This window comes from Amblyraja radiata, chromosome 5 (genome assembly GCF_010909765.2).
Source record: "Amblyraja radiata isolate CabotCenter1 chromosome 5, sAmbRad1.1.pri, whole genome shotgun sequence".
NCBI classification, from domain to species: Eukaryota; Metazoa; Chordata; class Chondrichthyes; order Rajiformes; family Rajidae; genus Amblyraja; species Amblyraja radiata.
The window spans coordinates 24,417,016-24,437,076 of NC_045960.1; positions in this window are offsets into that span (position 1 = coordinate 24,417,016).

The window sequence follows — 20,061 nt, forward strand, 5'->3', positions numbered from 1 at the left end:
TCCTGAAGTAACAGGAACCTTCCCCGTTCTCCCAAAGTTCTGAGGCAACGCACCTCTAAGATCATCTCTGTTGTATTCTCTGCCGGCCTCTGCTTCATGAGAATCTACTGCCCTTTAGACTTGAACCTGAAGTTAAATCCAGAACCAAGGTCTCTGGCAGCAACTCCACCACTGCGCTACTGAAGAGAAGAAATATCTGAGGCTCTACTTGTTTGATTATGCATTTTAAACACTTTCTAATTATACATGTACTTTTTAAGGAAGAAAGCTTTAAATTTAGGAGATAATCCAAACAGTTAGTTTCAGAGATTTCTTTTCAGAGATTTCACAATTTTTTATTTATTTTACAGCTGGTAACCAGTAAATAATGTTTTATTAAAGATCCAGAAGGTTCTTATATTGCGAATGTAGAAGGCTGAGAAGGTAATCAGAAACCCTTGATTGTCCTGACACCAACTCTACAGTCTAATGAAGGATTGTCATATGTGCATTCCCCTCACAAATGCTGCCTGACCTGCTGAGTTCCTCCAAAACGATTTGTGTTTTGCACAGCTAGTAAGGAATGGTAAATATCTGAACTGAGGCATCATGGAAGTGGCAACAATGGTAAAGAGCGGCACAGTGGCGCAACGGTAGAGTTGCTGCCTTACAGCCCCAGAGACCTGGGTTCGATCCTGACTACTGCTGCTGCCTGTACATAGTTTGTACGCTGTCACCTTGACTGCGTGGGAGTTCCCCGGGTGCTCCAGCTACCTCCCACGTAGCAACGAAGTACAGGTTTGTAGGTGGAAATTGTAAATTGTCCCGAGTTCAGTATAGTTCAGTTTAGTTTATTGACATGTGTACCAAGGTACAAGGAAAAGATTTTGTTGCGTGCTAACCAGCCAGCGGAAAGAAAATACACTATCGAGCCATACACAGTGTACAGATACATAAGTGAATACAGGCAGTGTATAGGATAGTGCTCGTGTGTGGGGATTGCTGGATGGCATGGACTTGGTGGGCTGAAGGGCCGATTTCCACACTTTATCTCTAAAATGAACTAAACTACCGTTTGAAATGCAAAAACATAAGAGCAGGGTGGTGAGATCCAATTAAGTATTCAGATACAGGGAGAGGAGAAACAAAGTCTGATCTGACAAAAATAAATTGCTCAGTTTTTAACTGCAAAATAAAATAGCATTTTCAATTACCAGTAACGATTGCCTTCATAGATTAGTTCAATAAAGGAGTTTATATGTTTACTCTTGTGCACATTTTTGGCCAGTCACTGAGAGATAATAAAGGTGACTTTAACAGTCAGCAACAATCTGGGTGCATTCAATGCAGAATTCACAGAAGGTGCTGAAAGATCGATACAAACATATGGACAACTTCAGGTTCCTTTGCATTCCAAGCAATATATGTTGACTGATTTATATTTAGGTTTATTATTGTTATATGCAGCAGGTCATAGTGAAAAATGTGTTTTGCATACTATCCCATCAAATCAGATAATACATACCGTACATAAATACAATCAAGCTAAACTCAAGTTGAATTGGTCGAGGTGATGTTTTGGGTGGAAACCTTTCTTAAAGGGAACTGAAATTTTACCCATAATTTTTTTCCATGGATGCTGCCTGACCCGCCGAGTTATTCCAGCACTTTGGGTCTATCTTTGCGATAAGGAGATGTCATTATGCTGGAAAAAATGCAGAGATTTATGAGGATGTCACCAGGACTTGAAGGGGGGGGGGGGGGGGGGGCAGAGGAAAGGTGAGGTGTGTGGGGTGGGGGATTGGGGAGGTTAGTTCTTTGTAGGTAAGGTACCTAAAATTGGAGGATTTAATGTTCATACTGTTGGGTTGTAAACTACTTAAACGGAATAGGAGGTGCTGTTCCTCCAGTTTGCATGTAGCCTCCGTCTGGCAATGGAGGAGGCCAAGGACAGAAAGGTCAGTATGGGAATGGGAAGGGTAGTTAAAATGCTTAGCAACTGAGAGATCCAGCAGGCCTCTTCTCTCCTTACCTGGCATGTTTTTATCTTCTTTTCATCTCTGGCCTCTGTGCACCCATCAACCAATGAAAAATCCCCCACACTTATCACTTTCTGCTATTTACCTTAATAGCAAATAGGGCTAATATAGGGAATTATAGAGTTATGTCGTGTTTTACTATTTTAATGCGGGACTTGCTATACAATCAAATGAAATTCTCATGGATTGTAATTATTGTTTGATTTTCAAAAAGGAAATAAATTGAAGACTCTGAAAAAAATGGACAAATTAGATTTTCTGGAATTGGAAGTTTTGTGAACATTTTCTTCCCCTTTTTTATACTCTTTGCAATAATTTTAAAGTGTAAATGAGGGTTGCCTTTCTATGTTTGATCTAAGGGGGGTTTCTAGAGGATTCAGCCACCTTAGCCCTATAAGAAGAAATAAATCATCACTATTTATGAGAAAAGAGATTCAGGCAGCAGAGTGGCACAGCGGGTAGAGCTGCTGCCTCACAACGCCAGAGACCTCGGTTCCGCATCCCCACGCCACTGTGCCGCCCAAGGGAGAGTTTGTGTCAGTTCAGTTTAGTTTATTGTCACAAGTACCGAGGTACAGTGAAAAGCTTTTGGTGCGTGCTAACCAGTCAGCAGAAAGACAATACATGATTACAATCAAGCCATTTACAGTGTATAGATACATGATAAGGGAATAATGTTTAGTGCAAGGTAAAACCAGCAAAGTCCGATCGAAGATAGTCTGAGGGTCATCAATAAGGTAGATAGTAGTTCAGGACTGTTCTCTCGTTGTGGTAGGATGATTCAGTTGCCTGATAACAGCTGGGAGGAAACTGTCCCTGAATCTGGAGGTGTGCGTTATTTAAAGCACCTTCTAATTGTTCTCCTTATACTTCCCGGTTCCCCTAATTGAAAAAAAATCTAACATACCAAACACCAAGCCATTCGTATCAGTGAAGCATGGTCCACTGAGTTTACCACATGCTACATCCCCACTGTGAGGCAAATGCGGGCAGCATTCAGGAGAGTCATGAACAACTGTCAGCGTGTAATGAGTTCTCAGCCTGACAATGTTGTTTGTATTCCTGCACGCAGCTTCCCAACAACGCTTGCAAGCCTGATTTAATTACTTTTTCTCTTGCTAATGGTGGGGAAAAGGGCAGGACCCCAAATGCTGCCGGTGTTTTTGTGTTTGTTTGTTGAGCAACCTGGACAAAGGGGGATTGTGGGCAGCGCGCTGCCTGCTGATGGGCTGAGGAATGCCATTGCAAGTGGCTTTCACACAAACCAAACAAAGCCTGCTGATGTCCAGTGACAGTGTTTCCTTTGTGTCAGCTATCACGATGTTTAGAAAAGTATTTGATGACAAATTGCAGGCTGTTGATTTTCTTCTGTAAATAATTACTCATCGACCTAATCCAACTAATCTCTCCTTTACGTGACCCAACATCGCGCTTTGGAAGCACGTTGCAACAACAAGTTGAGTGTCAGATGCAAGCGACCGAACGGGGTTGCCAGAAGTTTTGTATTTAATTGGGTTTACAGAAGCATAAGTAAAAATTAAACTTGGCCCCATTGTAGCTGTCAAGTAAAATAATATTTCACATGATTTCAAATAAAAAGCAAGACATATTGATAGATGAGGTACTTATCATTGAGCTGCTCATAGTATGAATCTGGCAATATGGAGCATGACCAGCAGAAGCAGCTTTAGACTTTAGAGATACTGTGCAGAATCAGGCTCTTCAGCCCACCGAGTCTGTGCCAACCAGACACTATACTACACACGAGAGACAATTTACAATTTTACCAAAGCCAATTAACTTACAAACCTGTACGTCTTTGGTATGTGGGAAAAAACCTGTGCACCCAGAGAAAACCCATGTGGCCACAGGGAGAACATGCAACATATAAACCCTTCGCCTTAAACCTATGCCGTCTGGTCCCCAATTCCCTTATATCTGGGCAAGAGTCTCTGTGCATCTACCCGATCTATTCCTCTCATGATTTTATACACCTCTATCAGATCATCCCTCATTCTCCTGCACTGCACGGAATAGAGTCCCAGCCTGAGAAAAAGGGATTCTGCAGTGTGATTTCACGGAGCTCGGACGAAGGCTGAAAAGCAGGACCTCCAGGGTGGTTATCTGCGATTTGCTTCCAGTTCCTCATGCTGGTGAGGACAGGAAAAGGGAGATAGCGGATCTGAATGTGTGGCTGTGGAGCTGGTGCAGGGGGCAGGGATTAGATTCTTAGACCATTAGGATTTGTTTTGGGGTAAGGGTGAATTGAACAAAAGGGACGGGTTGCACCTTAACAGGCGGGGGACCAGCATTCCGGCAGGCAGGTTTTCCACTGCTACACGGGTGGGTTTAAACTAAATATTGGGGGGGAGGAAGAGACAAATTAGAAATACAAGGATGGAGTTAAAGGGAAAGATAGTATAGGAAAAGTTAAGAAAGACATCAGAATTAACGGGGCAGAAAGCTCACGAAGGGATAGGAGAGTATGGCCAAGTAAAATAGGAATTGATGTGAGTAATGGATTAAAAGTATTATATATGAATGCACAAAGTATGAGAAATAAAGTGGATGAGCTTGAGGTTCAGTTAGAAGTTGGCAAGTATGATGTTGTGGGAAATACAGAGACATGGCTGCAAGAGGGCCAGGGCTGGGAACTAAATATTCAAGGGTATATGTCCTATCGAAAAGACAGACAGGTGGGCAGAGGGGGTGGGATGGCTCTGTTGGTAAGGAATGATATTCAGTCCCTTGCGAGGGTGACATAGAATCAGGAGATTTAGAGTGAGTATGGATTGAACTGAGGAATTGTAAGGGTAAAAAGACCCTAATGGGACGTATCTACAGGTCCCCAAATAGTAGCCTGGATATAGGGTGCAAGTTGAATCAAGAGTTAAAATTGGCATGTCGCAAAGGTAATGCTACGGTGATTATGGGAGATTTCAATATGTAGGTAGACTGGGAAAATCAGGTTGGTACTGGACCCCAAGAAAGGGAGTTTGTGGAGTGCCTCCACGATGGATTCTTAGAGCACCTTGTATTGGAGCCTAACGGAGAAAAAGCAATTCTGGATTTGTGTTGTGTAATGAACCGGATTTGGTAAGGGAACTCAAGGTAAATGAGCCATTAGGAGGTAGTGACTATAATATGGTTTTAATCTACAATTTGAGAGGAAGAAGGAAAATCAGACATGTCAGTAGTACAGTTGAATAAAGGGGACTATGGAGCCATGAGGGAGGAGCTGGCCAAAGTTGACTGGAAAGATACCTTAGCAGGGATGACAGTGGAGCAACAATGGCAGGAATTTCTGGGAATAATACAGAAGGTGCAGGATCAGTTCATTCCAAAGAGGAATTCTTAGATTCTAGAGGGAGTAAGAGGCTGACGAGGGAAGTCAAGGACAGTATAAAAATAAAAGAGAAGAGGTATAACATAGTAAAAATGAGCGGGAAGACAGAGGATAGGGAAACTTTCAAAGAGCAACAGAAGATAACTAAAAAGGCAATACGGGGAGCAAAGATGAGGTATGAAGGTAAGCTAGCCAAGAACATAAAGGAGGATAGTAAAAGCTTCTTTAGCTATGTGAAGAGAAAACAATTAGTTAAGACCAAAGTTGGACCCTTGAAGACAGAAACAGGTGAATTTATTATGGGAACACGGAAATGGCAGAAGAGTTGAACAGGTACTTTGGTTCTGTCTTCACTAAGGAAGACACAAACAATCTACCAGATGTACTAGTGGCCAGAGGACCTAGGGTGACGGAGGAACATTAAGCAGGAAATGGTGTTTGGTAGACTGATGGGACTGAAGGCTGATAAATCCCTAGGGCCTGATGGTCTGCATCCCAGGGTGCTTAAGGAAGTGGCTCTAAAAATCGTCGACGCATTGGTGATTATTTCCCAATGTTCTATAGATTCAGGATCAGTTCCTGTGGATTGGAGGGTAGCTAATGTTCTCCCACTTTTTAAGAAAGGAGGGAGAGATAAAACAGGGGATTATAGACCAGTTAGCCTGACGAGAAGAGATAGCCGAACATTTGGATAGCAGTAACTGGATCGGTCCGAGTCAGCATGGATTTACGAAGGGGAAATCATGCTTGACTAATCTTCTGGGTGTTTTTGAGGATGTAACGAGGAAAAGGGACAAGGGAGAGCCAGTAGATGTAGTGTACCTGGACTTTCAGAAAGCATTTGATAAGGTCCCACATAGGAGATTAGTGGGCAAAATGAGAGCACATTTTATTGGGGGTAGAGTGCTGACATGGATAGAAAATTGGTTGGCAGACAGTAAACAAAGAGTAGGAATTAACGGGTCCCTTTCAGAATGGCAGGCAGTGACTAGTGGGATACTGCAAGGCTCGGTGCTGGGACCGCAGCTATTTACAATATACATTGATGATTTAGATGAGGGGATTGGGGGTAAAATTAGCAAATTTGCAGATGATTCAAAGCTGGGTGGCAGTGTGAACTGTGAGGAGGATGCTATGATGATGCAGGGTGACTTGGACAGGTTGGGTGAGTGGGCAGATGCAGTTTCATGTGGATAAATGTGAGGTTATTCAATTTGGTGGCAAAAACAGGAAGGCAGATTAATATCTGAATGGTGTCAAGTTAGGAAAAGGGGAAGTACAATGAGATCTGGGTGTCCTTGTTCATCAGTCTCTGAAGGTAAGCATGCAGGTACAGCAGGCAGTGAAGGAAGCTAATGCATATTGGTCTTCATAACAAGAGGAGTTGAGTATAGGAGCAAAGAGATCCTTCAGCAATTATACAGGGCCCTAGTGAGACCACATCTGGAGTATTGTGTGCAGGTTTGGTCTCCAAATCTGAGGAAGGACATTCTTGCTATTAAGGGAGTGCAGCGTAGGTTCACGAGGTTAATTCTCGGGATGGCGGGACTGTCATATGTTGAAAGAATGGAGCGACTGGGCTTGTATACACTGGAATTTAGAAGGATGAGTGGGTATCTTATTGAAACATATAAGATTATTAAGCGATTGGACACGCTAGAGGCAGGAAACATGTTTCTGATGTTGGGGGGGGGGGTCCAGAACCAGGAGCCACAGTTTAAGAATAAGGAGGAGGCCATTTAGAACGGAGTTGTGAATCTGTGGAATTCTCTGCCTCAGAGGCCAATTCTCTGGATGCTTTCAAGAGAGAGTTAGATAAAGTTCTTAAAGATAGTGGAGTCAAGGGATATGGGGAGAAGGCAGGAATGAGGTACTAATTGTGAATGATCAGCCATGATCACAATGAATGGCGATGCTGGCTCGAAGGGCCGAATGGCCTACTCCTGCACCTATTGTCTATTGTCATCCTCTCCCTACAGCTCACTCACACCCTCGAGCCCCTGCAACATCCTTGCGAATCTTCACTGTACCAGCTTTCCAGTTTGACAACATCTTTACTATAACATGGTGCCCAGAACTGAACACACGGAAGATACTTACCCCTTCCATTTTGCTTCCTACAGTTCAACACTTTATACTGGTTCTGGTCAAAATACACCTGCTATTCCACTGCTCCTATCAGTGACTGATCTTTATATACTTTATATTGTATACTTTAAAAACCTTCCTCAATGTCTGCAACGTACTCCAATTTAGTGTCATCTGCAAACTTACTAACCAACCCATCTACATTTATATACAATGCTTTTAATATATATCACAAACACTTGTGTCCCAGCACAGATCCCTGCAGAACATCACTGGCCATAGACATCCAGCCACTATAACACTCTTCTGTCATAACCCTCTGTCTTCTATGGGTAACATCAGTTCTGAACCCAAACCACCCAGTCACCATAGTTCCCCTGCATTCTAATCCTCTGGCCCAGCCTGCCATGAGGAACTTAATCAAATGCCTTACTAAAATCCACATGGACAACATCCACTGCCCTACCCTCTTCATTCACCTTTATCAACTCCTTAAAAAAAAGTCATGTTAGTAAGACATATTCCTGGAGCTCATCCTTGTCAGGAAACTCAGTTGGACACAAGCAGTAGAGGTCAGGTATGTTGCAGCAAGTCATTCACTCCTGACACTTCATGTCCTCTCACCACTTGTAAAGCACAAGGCAGGACCATACAAACTATAGCCCAACTGCCTGGATGAGTGTGGCTCCAGTCACTCTCATGAAGCAGAACACAATCAATGACAAAGCGCCCACATTATTGGAGCCCAACTCATTACCACATATATTCATTCCTTTTACCACCAGTATACAGAAATGTATCGCAACGACTTAGTCAGGATACAGTCAACACCTCTAATACCCACAATGTCTACCATCAATAAAGGACCAGGGCTTGATGAGAACAACATCATTTCCACGTCACACACTTTCCTGACCCATATTTTAGGGTGGCACAGTGGTGCAGTTGGTAGACCAACTATCCCTGCACACTACACACACTCGGGACCCTTTACAATTTTACTGTGCATCTCTGGAATGTGGGAAGAAACCGGATGGAGCACCCGGAGAAAATTCATGCTGGTCAGGGGGAGAACGCTCAAACTCCATATATACAGCACCCATAGTCGGAATTGAAACATAGAAACATAGAAAATAGGTGCAGGAGTAGGCCATTCGGCCCTTCGAGCCTGCACCGCCATTCAATATGATCATGGCTGATCATCCAACTCAGTATCCTGTACCTGCCTTCTCTCCATACCCCCTGATCCCTTTAGCCACAAGGGCCACATCTAAAAGGCCTGTCCCACGAGCATGCGACTCCATGCGGCAAGCGCGACCTAACGTGGTCGCTTGAGCCGTACGGCCTCGCGGGGCCGGTCCCACCGATTGCCGGAGCCGTATGGAGTTGTGCGGAGCTGGTCCCGACATCGCGCGGGGCTCCGAAAAACTGACCGTGTTCAAAAATTCCGCGCGGCAACAGCCTGCCGGCCCGCAGCCGCCTCGACTCCGTACGCACCGCCTCGACGGGCATGCGCAGCTACGTGACGCCGTACTCAGCGTCTTGATGCCGTACGTTACGCGTGAACTTCCCGGGGACTTCGCTCGAACTTCACGTCGCTCACTCGACCTCCGCGCGGCCCCCGCTTCCAGTTTGGTCGCGCTCGCCGCATGCAGTCGCATGCTGGTGGGACCAGCCGTATACGGGGATCACTTGACCTCCGCTTCCGGTTTGGTCATGCTTGCCGCGTGCAGGTCGCATGCTCCTGGGACAGGCCCTTAACTCCCTCTTAAATATAGCCAATGAACTGGCCTCAACTACGTTCTGTGGCAGAGAATTTCCGGGTCTCTGGTATTGTACGGCACCAACTTTACCGCTGCGCCACCCTGCCGCCATATTTCTATTGGTACAAACCGTTTCTCTGTCAAAACACTTCATGATTTTGAAAACTGCTAATAGATTTTCAGTTCCCTGTATTCTCCATTCTCTGCCATCTTTCTACATCATTGAAAATGCTCACCTCTGCTACCGTTCTAACAAATCACTACCACATCCTCCCTGAGGCAGCCAAATAGTTTTTAAAGTGCAGTCTCCAGAATTGGCTGCTATATTTCATTCAAGATCAAATCAAAATCATTCAAGATTTAGCATAACTCTCTTGCACTTGGGCTTAATTTATAAAGCAGAGGATCCCATGTGTTATTATTTGAATCAGCCTTCTTAATTCATCCTGCCACTTTCAAAGTGTGTAGGTCATTAACAATCCAGGCTTTCTGTCCCTGCACTCTCCAACATTATAAATCAAAAGCATAGAAGAAGATTGCCTTGGACAAGGCCGCATATGATGACTGAAAGGGCTTCAGCAAGGTTTTTGATAAAGTTCTGCATGGGAGGCTGCTGAAGGTTAAAGGTGAGATGGAAAAGTTTAATAGGAAGCCAAGGGGCAACTTTTTCACTCAGTGGTGGATATATGGAACCAGCTGCCAGAGGAGGTAGTTGAAGCAGGTACAATAACAGCATTGAAAAGACATTTGACAAGCTGCATGGACCGGAAAGGTTTAGAGGGATATGAGCCACATGCAGGCATGTGGGACAAGTTCATAGGTTCCATACGTAAAAGAAGAAGAATTAGGTCATTCAACCCATTAAGTCTACTCTGCCATTCAATCATGGCTGATCTATATTTCCCTCCTAACCTCATTCTCCTGCCTTCTCCCCATAACCCCTGATACCCGTACTAATCAAGAATCTGTTTATCTCGGCCTTAAAAATATCCATTGACGGCCTCCACAGCCTTCTTTGGCAAGCTCAGCTGGGGCATCCAGGTCTGCACGGATGAGTTGAGCCAATAAACCTATTTCATGCTGTATGGCTCTATGACTCGAAGAGGAAGATATTGCAGATGCTTTACATCTGAAATAAAATTGAATATGCTGAAAAGTACTTAACAGGTCAGGCAACATCTATGAAGCGAGAAACAAAGATACTATTCCCGCTTAATAACGTTTCATCAGAATTGGACTTTAAATAGGAGACCTTTCAGTTGATATGGTATTTTCTGATTCTTCCTATCAAAATGAATCATTTCATGCTTTGTTGCCAAAAAATTAATCTACATGTGTCTGCCCATTTCACCATCTCCTTCATTGTTTACAACATTTCTGGGTTTAATGTTTCCTGCAAACTTTAAACTAATAGTAAATATCCAAGTTCTCATCATTCGATATTATCGAATAAAGAAGTGGTCTCGATACTGACCCCTAGGGGCCACCATACATCTCTCCATTCTGAAAACCAAAACTCTGTTGCTTTTCTCTGCTTCATTCACCACAGTCAATTTCTTCTCCATGGACTTGTTGTTTCTTTAAACCCTTCACACCCATTAAGTTCATGTTGCCCATCAACCACACATTTATATCAGTTCTGCAGTAATTCCAAGTTGTGATTCTCTTCACATTCTTGTCAACTGCCACCAATTCTACTACTCATACACTAGGGGCAATTACGATGGCCAATTAACCCCCCAACTCACAATTCTTTGATAGAGTCATAGAATCATATAATGTGGACACAAGCCCTTCGGCCCAACTTGCCCATGCCGACCAACATGTCCCATCTACACTGGCCTCATTGGTTCATGCTTGGCCCATCTATACATAACTAAAGCTATAATCTTGTTATCTTCCAGTTTGCTCAAAAACGGTATGCGATAACGCTATGATTTTCACCAGCTTACTCACCGTTCTCCTGAGCTGCGATTGAACCAAGTTTCGTTCCGATCGGTGGTCTAATGTAAAGATTAGTGAGGTTTGAAAAATCTTAAAAACCGCGCTTGAGCAGATCGATCTCTTCTCCTGCCGTTCGGCGCCACGTGGATTGGTCTTTTCTCCCGTCACTCCGCGGGAAGGTCCGCCCCTTCCTGCGCCATCGTGTCTTTACTGGAGCTGAGGGCGGCTCTGGATGACCGGCGGACGTCTCCAACCGGACACAATTTTCGGAGGGAGATTGGATCGGAGACCCGACCTGAAGCAGCCCAGTGTCAGAGACCTAGCCCAGCCCAGCCCAGCGTCGGGAACCCAGCCCAGCCCAGCTTCAACTACCTCCTCTGGCAGGTCGTTCCATATACCTACCACCTTCTATGTAGAAAGGTTACGCCTCAGGTTCCAATTAAATCAAAGAATCGTGCATTGAGAGGTTAATTGGCCAATGTAAATTGCCCCGAGTGTATTCAAACAAGCCAGTAAACGATCAGGCTAAATATTTCATGGCCAATTTGAAACATTGAATTCAGGGTTGTAGTATTTATCGATAAACTATGGAAAGCTCAAGGGAGCAGAGTCTGGAAAATCACTGTGGAATATGGATTCCATCTAAAAGATGAGCAACGCCCGGAGCAGGGGTCTCCAAACTATGACATCTGGCGCGCCACGAGATTTTATCCAGTCCGCAGCAAGCTCAGCGCAGGACGAAGCGTGACAGTTAGGCACCGAGTGGAGGAGCGCGGCGACCCACAGCTGCCTGCTCTTAGTGTTGTTACCAGGTAGGTTCCTCAAATTGTCAGAGCCGAGACATCACAGGGCCGCCGTGAAGATGGGTACAGTGGGGGGGGGGGGGGGGGGGTGTTCGGCGGCGACCGTCAGAACGGGTCGGCGTCGCGCTATAAAGTGAGATCGTTCTTCTCTGCCCCCTCCCTCTCTGCCCTCTCACTCACTCCCCCTCTCCCCTCTCTCTGCCTGCCTCTCTCGTGACCACCTCTCTTGCACTCTAGATGGCCTCTACTCTATAAAAAAACTCTCTGATCCTCCTACTTCTCTCGATATCTCTATGTGCTCTCTCTCTCTCTCTGTCTCTCCTCTGCCTCTCTCTCTCTCTCTCTCTCTCTCTCTCTCTCTCTCTCTCTCTCTCTCTCTCTCTGCCTCTCTTTCCGTGCCTCTCTGTGTGCCTCTCTCTCTCAGCCCCTCTGCCTCTCTCTCTGACCCTCTGTCTCTCTGCCCTATCTCTCTCTCTCTCTCTCTCTATCTCTCTCTGCTCTCTCTCTGCCCTCCCTCTCTCTCTCTGCACTCTCTGTCACTGCCCTCTCTCTATCTCTGCCCCTCTCTCTCTGCCTCTCTCTCTGTGTCTGCCTCTCTCTGCCCTATCTGCCTCCCTCTCTCTCTGCTCTCCTACTCTTTGCCCTCTATGCCTCTCTTTCTGTCCTATCTGTCCTCTCTGCCTCTCTGCCTCCCTCTCACTCTCCCTCTCCGCCTCCCTCCCTGCCCTCTCTCTCACCCTCTTTCTCTCTCTGCCTCTCTCCCTCTCTCTCTCTGCCTCTCTGCCTGCCTCTCCCTCTGCCTCCCTCTCTCCCTGCCTCTCTCTCTCTCTCTCTCTCTCTCTCTGTCTCTGCCTCTCTCTCTGCCCTCTCTGCCCCGTCTCTCTCTGCCTCTCTCCGCCTCTCTCTCTGCCTCTCTCTCTCTCTCTGCCTCTCTGTGCCTCTCTCTCTGTGCCTCTCTCTATTTCTCTGCTCCCCTCTGTCTCTCTCTGCCCCTCTCTCTGCCTGCCTCTTTCTCTGCCTGCCTCTCTATCTGCCTGCCTCTCTATCCGCCTCTCTCTCTCCCTGCCTTTCTTTCTCTCTCTGCCTCTCTCTCTCTCTGCCTCTCTTTGCCTATGAGCAAAATTAATTGAATTCATTGACTGAAAGATACAGCATGGGAACACGTCCTTCACCCCACCAAGGCCAAGCCGGCCACGCCAATCACCAGTTCACACCAATGCTATCTAATCCCACTTTGTCATCCACTCCCTACTGAGCTTTGACAGTAATATTAGTGCTTTCACACATCATGCAGCTCACTTGAAATGTTTCCCGGTTAATGCTCGGTCATTTCACTACAAAGGGGAAATTTGAAAACTTCAGAGTAATCACGCTGGCTGCAATTTCATTCTCCTCTGTTATTCATTTCCAAAGAATAAATACTTTCCAAAACGGTGAGCTCTAATTAAATCCATTCACAATGAGTAGTCTATCACTGGATTCCCAAATCACACGATTAATTGCCTCTTTTCAGCAACAGAGTTTCAAATGGATATTCAGATTAAATTTTGCCTTTGGGAATCAAAAGACACTTAAGGCAATTCTTACTTGTTTTATGGTGTTTTAGAGATACAGCATGGAATCAGGGCCTCCCGCCCACCGAGTCAACGTCAACCATTCATATCTCATACACACTAGTTCTATGTTATCCCACTTTTCCATCCACTCCCGACTCACTGGAGGAAACCACGCGGTCACAGGGGGAATGTGCAAACTCCACACAGGGAGCATGAGGTTGGGATAGAACCTGGGTCTCTGGTCAGTGAGGCAGCATCTCTACCAGCTGCACCACTAAGCCATTTTAATTTTTTTTTCTCTTCATTTTCAATTAATTATAAGTGACAAAAAAATCCTCTTCTAGCATAATGTCCAAAGCAACAGATTTTTGTTTTGTTTATTGTCATGCGTACTGAGGAAGAGTGAAAAGCTGTATTGTAGCGTGCTATCCAGTCCGCAGAAAGACAATACACGATTACAATCAAGCTGGTGTACAGATACAGTATATAGGGAAAGTATATACGAGGGTCTCCAACAGACACGTGCCGTGAGTAATTACTCAGGGTAGGCAGGCAGCTTTAAAAAAAAATCTTAAGCCGCGCATGCGCAGATTGTTCTTTCCTTAAAAATAAAAAATAAAAATAAATAACAATTCAATTTGCCCAAGGCTTCTAAATCTCCTTCATTTTTTAATTACTGAATGGGTGGGGGATGGAGGATGAAGGCAGGTGGAGAGATGGTGGGAAAAACGGGAGCACACCGGGACGTTGAATCAGTTGTCATCTTATTGAATGACAATACTAATTGAAGGGTCCAATTGGAGGGAGAGTTCCTTTCACAGCGTGTGGAGAGTCTGTTCCAGGGGTTAAAGATGAGGGGAGGGCAGGAGTGTTGAGAAGGAGGGGGTCGGAGATCATGTCAGACTCACTCACCGCTTGCTGCAGCGCTCCGGGCATGGACAGCAGAACTGGTCGTTACTTCCGGGAAGGGAAGCAGCTCGGGTGACTGCGAGCGGCCGCCGGGACCTGACAGCAGAACCGGCTGCCACTTCAGCGCCTTTCATCGGCCCGCTTACCTCTGGCAGTGCCCTCTGTCTGAACACCTCTCACCTGACACTCACCGGCCTGCGTGAGGCCGGCGAGCGGCAGGAGAGAGGTTTTCAGATGGAGAGCACTGCCAGAGGTGTGCGGGGACCGGCAGAATGGGCTATCCGGTCCTGGCGGCCACTCGCAGCCACCCAAGCTACTTCACTCCCCGGCCACAATGCAGTGGCTCGGTGCCCGGAGCGTGACAAGTGGATTACTGGCCCCGACCCCCTCCTTCACAACGCTCCTGCCCACCCCGCAAATTACCCCGGGCCAGACTCCCCAAACACTGTGAAAGGATCTCTCCCCCCACCACGGGAAATACAGTATTTAAAAGCATAAAGCACCAAGAAATGTACTTACCACATTATCGGTGCATGAACTCCATTCTTCTCTCTTTGCTTCCTAACACACCCTTCAGATAATGGCAAATAATCCAAAACCCGGCTAGAAACTTGCGCTGCGCATGGGCAGTCGGCTGCTGCACGTACGCAGTACTGCAAAGGCAGAATTTCAGCTGCCTTCAGCTCCGCTTGAAATTGACGGCTTCAAGCAGCGCGGATGGCACGTGGGCGGCACAGACATTCCCGTGTTACAAGTGCTGCGGTTGAAGGCACGGAGAATTATGCCTACCTAAGAGATCGATCTCATAGATAGACATAATTCTCCCATGCCTTTACTAATTATATTTAATGATTACCATGTCATAATTTTAGTCGGTGTAGGCAGTGCCTACCTTGCCAACCCTGACGGCACGTGCCTGGTCTTGAATGAGTTAGATGAGAGGTCAGGACCACACTCCAGCTGGTGATAGCATGGTTCAGTTGCCTGACAACAGTTGGGAAGAAACTATCCCTGAATCTGGCGGTGTGCGTTTTCACACTTCTGTACCTCTTGCCTGATGGGAGAGGGGAGAAGAGGGACTACTTGACTGGCTTTTGTAAACACTGCTTTAGTCACCTGGTATAAGCATCTATGGGCACGAGACTGGTATTTGTGGCCCAAGTCCCAGAGGGAGCATGGAAGAGTGCTGTCGCATAGTTGTTGCCCACAGTTGCATGCTGTCTTTCACTGCCTTGCTGTGCAAGAGCACAACTGCAGGTCAGCTTCAAGCAAACTGTTCCTCGATCGATATGTGGCCTGCCAAGGTAGTGTTCCTCACACATACTAACCCATCATCAATCCAGTCTCCTGTAGGCATGTCATTTGAACTGTAATTGAAGAACAGGCACGGTGGCACAGTGGTAGACTTGATGCCTCACAGTGCCCCGCTTCCATCCTGACTACAGGTGCTGTCTGTACGGAGTCTATACGTTCTCCCTATGACCTGCGTGGGTTTTCTCTGGGTGCTCCGGTTTCCTCCCACACTCCAAAGACGAGCAGGTTTCTAGGTTAATTGGCTGCTGTAAATTGGTGCCTAGTGTGTAGGATATGACTTTCATATGAAGAAAGACTGGATAGACTCGGCTTGTACTCGTAGAATTTAGAAGATTGAGGGGGGATCTTATAGAAACTTACAACATTCTTAAGGGGTTGGACAGGCTAGATGCAGGAAGATTGTTCCCGATGTTGGGAAAGTCCAGAACAAGGGGTCACAGTTTAAGGATAAGGGGGAAATCCTTTAGGACCAAGATGAGAAAAAAAAATTTCCCACAAAGAGTGGTGAATCTCTGGAATTCTCTGCCACAGAAGGTAGTTGAGGCCAGTTCATTGACTATATAGAAACATAGAAACATAGAAATTAGGTGCAGGAGTAGGCCATTCGGCCCTTCGAGCCTGCACCGCCATTCAATATGATCATGGCTGATCATCCAACTCAGTATCCTGTACCTGCCTTCTCTCCATACCCTCTGATCCCCTTAGCCACAAGGGCCACATCTAACTCCCTCTTAAATATAGCCAATGAACTGGCCTCGACTACCCTCTGTGGCAGAGAGTTCCAGAGATTCACCACTCTCTGTGTGAAAAAAGTTCTTCTCATCTCGGTTTTAAAGGATTTCCCCCTTATCCTTAAGCTGTGACCCCTTGTCCTGGACTTCCCCAACATCGGGAGCAATCTTCCTGCATCTAGCCTGTCCAACCCCTTAAGAATTTTGTAAGTTTCTATAAGATCCCCTCTCAATCTCCTAAATTCTAGAGAGTATAAACCAAGTCTATCCAGTCTTTCTTCATAAGACAGTCCTGACATCCCAGGAATCAGTCTGGTGAACCTTCTCTGCACTCCCTCTATGGCAATAATGTCCTTCCTCAGATTTGGAGACCAAAACTGTACGCAATACTCCAGGTGTGGTCTCACCAAGACCCTGTACAACTGCAGTAGAACCTCCCTGCTCCTATACTCAAATCCTTTTGCTATGAAAGCTAACATACCATTCGCTTTCTTCACTGCCTGCTGCACCTGCATGCCCACTTTCAATGACTGGTGTACCATGACACCCAGGTCTCGCTGCATCTCCCCTTTTCCCAGTCGGCCACCATTTAGATATTTAAGAGGGAGTTAGATATGGCCCTTGTGGCTAAAGGGATCAGGGGGTATGGAGAGAAGGCAGGTACAGGATACTGAGTTGGATGATCCGCCATGATCATATTGAATGGCGGTGCAGGCTCGAAGGGCCGAATGGCCTACTCCTGCATCTATTTTCTATGTTTCTATGATAGTGTTAATGCATGGGTGACCACGGTCGGCACAGGGTCAGTGGGCCGAAGGGTCTGTTTCCACAATGTCCCTCTAAACTAAACGGAAATAAACTCATTCCATCTGCCTGCAAGTGATCCACACCCTGCATTACGTGCATGTCCACGTATTATGTTGCTGACAACACTGATCTCAGCGGCCTAAAGCCACGGAAGGTGTTCCCACTGTTTACAGCCTTACAGTGCAATGCCACCTGCTGAATGTATTGATGGAGAAGCTGTTCAGAGTTCACGAGAGAAAGAGACACATTTTCCAGAACGTGTTTTCTTTATCAAAACACTTGGCTTGCAGTACAAGAATGTATTGTACGATAGCTGTCAGGGGGGTGTCAATGGCAGAAAAATTACTTGCTGATAATATTGCGCATTTCAAGAGGTCAAGTGTGAGTCATGCAGACAGACCACACATCAGATCAGCCGGGAGAGAAATGAGGCGGTTGACCTAATGCCTGAACTCAGCAAGTGAATTATAAGGAGGCAGCATGACAAGGGCCACAGTTTTACAGTCTGCTCATAATAGGATCATGGGCATTTTGTTTTATTTTCCCTTTCCCGATTTTCTTTCGTATCATCGCACTCCCGGATAAAGGGAGATGAGGCAATGTGGCCAGCCATGATAAGCATTGGCCACCCGACACACGGCACTAATTGTCCATCGCTATAGCTTTGCAAATCCCCTAAAATATCCCCAAAACTGCCCGGCGAGAAAGAGAGGTTTCTGCATTTACGTCTGGAAATCACAAGTTTTAACGATTTGGCAGAAAATGAAGTCGCTGGCAGGAAATTAGGAAAAAAGCCTGAAGTGGAATCGAGCTGCACATCTGAAGGAATGATTAAAAGGAACTGAATTAGGCCAGTAATTAATGAAGCAAAGAGTGTTAAATAAAGGCATCCTGATGTCAAAAATCAAGACGAAAATGTAGCCATACCAGTTTAATCAAAACAAGAGGTTTCTAGTTGCACAATCTCACAATGTTTCCTTCCAATATTGTGGGACTTATGGCTGAGAGCAAGTCTTCTGGGAGACGCATTACATCAGCACTTTATTTTATAAAAACCTCTCATTTGGAGCCAAGCTGAAAGCCTTGCTGATACAATAGCTCTCACTGGACTTTTACTTCAAGTATTTGTAAGACAAGAGGAAAAAATGATGGAATGAGTGAATCGGCAGGTCATCTGCGTGCTGTAAACATGTTACGGGCTACCTGCAGAAGCTAATTGCAATTTAATTAAACAACAGGATTCTAGGTGAACAAAATTATGATCAGATACGTGATGCATAGGAGAGTCGTATAACAGAAAAAGGCCAGAATTCAAATGTCTGAAATGTTGATTCTCAACCAGTCCCATAGCTAATCTCCTCCAACTCCGTTGGTTGGGTCTGCATAGTTCTTGATAAGGATAAGGTCCAATTCTGAAACTTACCAGAAGTGAGCATGTCATATGAAATCTCCAATTCCCCAAATATAATCTTGTTACTTCACAACTACTCTCTCTCTTAATTCAGCACACATTTCACCCCTGAAGGCCAGGTTCCTTGGCAGAAAGCTAATGCTACAGGCATACAAATAACTCCTTATGTAGGTAATAATCTGTCTGCTCTAAGTTTAGGTTTAGGGACACAGTGTGGAAACAGGCCCTTCGGCCCACCAAATCCATACCCACCAGTATACTAATTCTATCCCACACATTAGGGACAATTTTACAGATGTCAATTAACCTACGGTACAAAACGATACGATAGAACTTTATTAGTCCAAGGAGGGACATTAGTCTGCCAACAGTCATAGAACACGACAAGATTCATGAAACATGAAATTAAGGTGACTAGTGGAAAGTCCAGGATTGGGGATGAGCAAAGATATGGGAAGGTGGGGGGGAGTCTGTATACCCCACAACAGAAGGGGGTGGAGTTGTATAGTATGATTGCCACAGGGAAAAAGGGATCTCCTCTGGCGTTCTGTGCTGCATCTTGGTGGAACTCGTCTGTTGCTGAAGGTATTCCTCAGGTTGACCAGTGTGCCATGGAGGGGGTGAGCTGTATTGTCCAAGATGCTCCGCAGTTTGAGGAGCATCTCCCCCCCCCCCTCCTCCAAGACCATCTCCAGTGAATCCAACACCACCCCCAGGACGGAGCCAGCCTTCCTGATGAGCTTGTTCATTCTGTTGCCGTCCGCGGCCTTCGCCCTGCTCCCCCAGCACACGGCAGTGACGAAGATGGCACTGGCCACCACCGATTGGTAGAACATCTGCAGCATCTTACTGCAGACGTTGAAAGAGCAGAAAGTACAGGCGGCTCTGTCCCTTCTTATACAGGGCCTCAGCGTTCCTGGACCAGTCCAGTTTACTGTCCAGGTAAACTTCAAAGTACTCGTACTCCTTGATAAAACTGCACGCTCACACCCTTGACGGAGGCAGGGGACAAGGGTGTTCCTCTCCTCCTAAAGGGCCTGTCCCACGAGCATGCGACCTGCATGCGGCAAGCGCGACCAAACCGGAAGCGGGGGCCGTGCGGAGGTCGAGTGATCCCCGTACAGGGCCGGTCCCACCAGCATGCGCCTGCATGTGGCGAGCGCGACCAAACCGGAAGCGGGGGCCGTGTGGAGGTCGAGTGATCCCCGTACAGGGCTGGTCCCACCAGCATGCGCCTGCATGCGGCGAGCGCGACCAAACAGGAAGCGGGGGCCGCGTGGAGGTCGAGTGAGTGACGTGAAGTTCGAGCGAAGTCCGTGGGAAATTCGCGCGTGATGTAATGCGTCAAGACGCTGCGTACGGCGTCAAGAC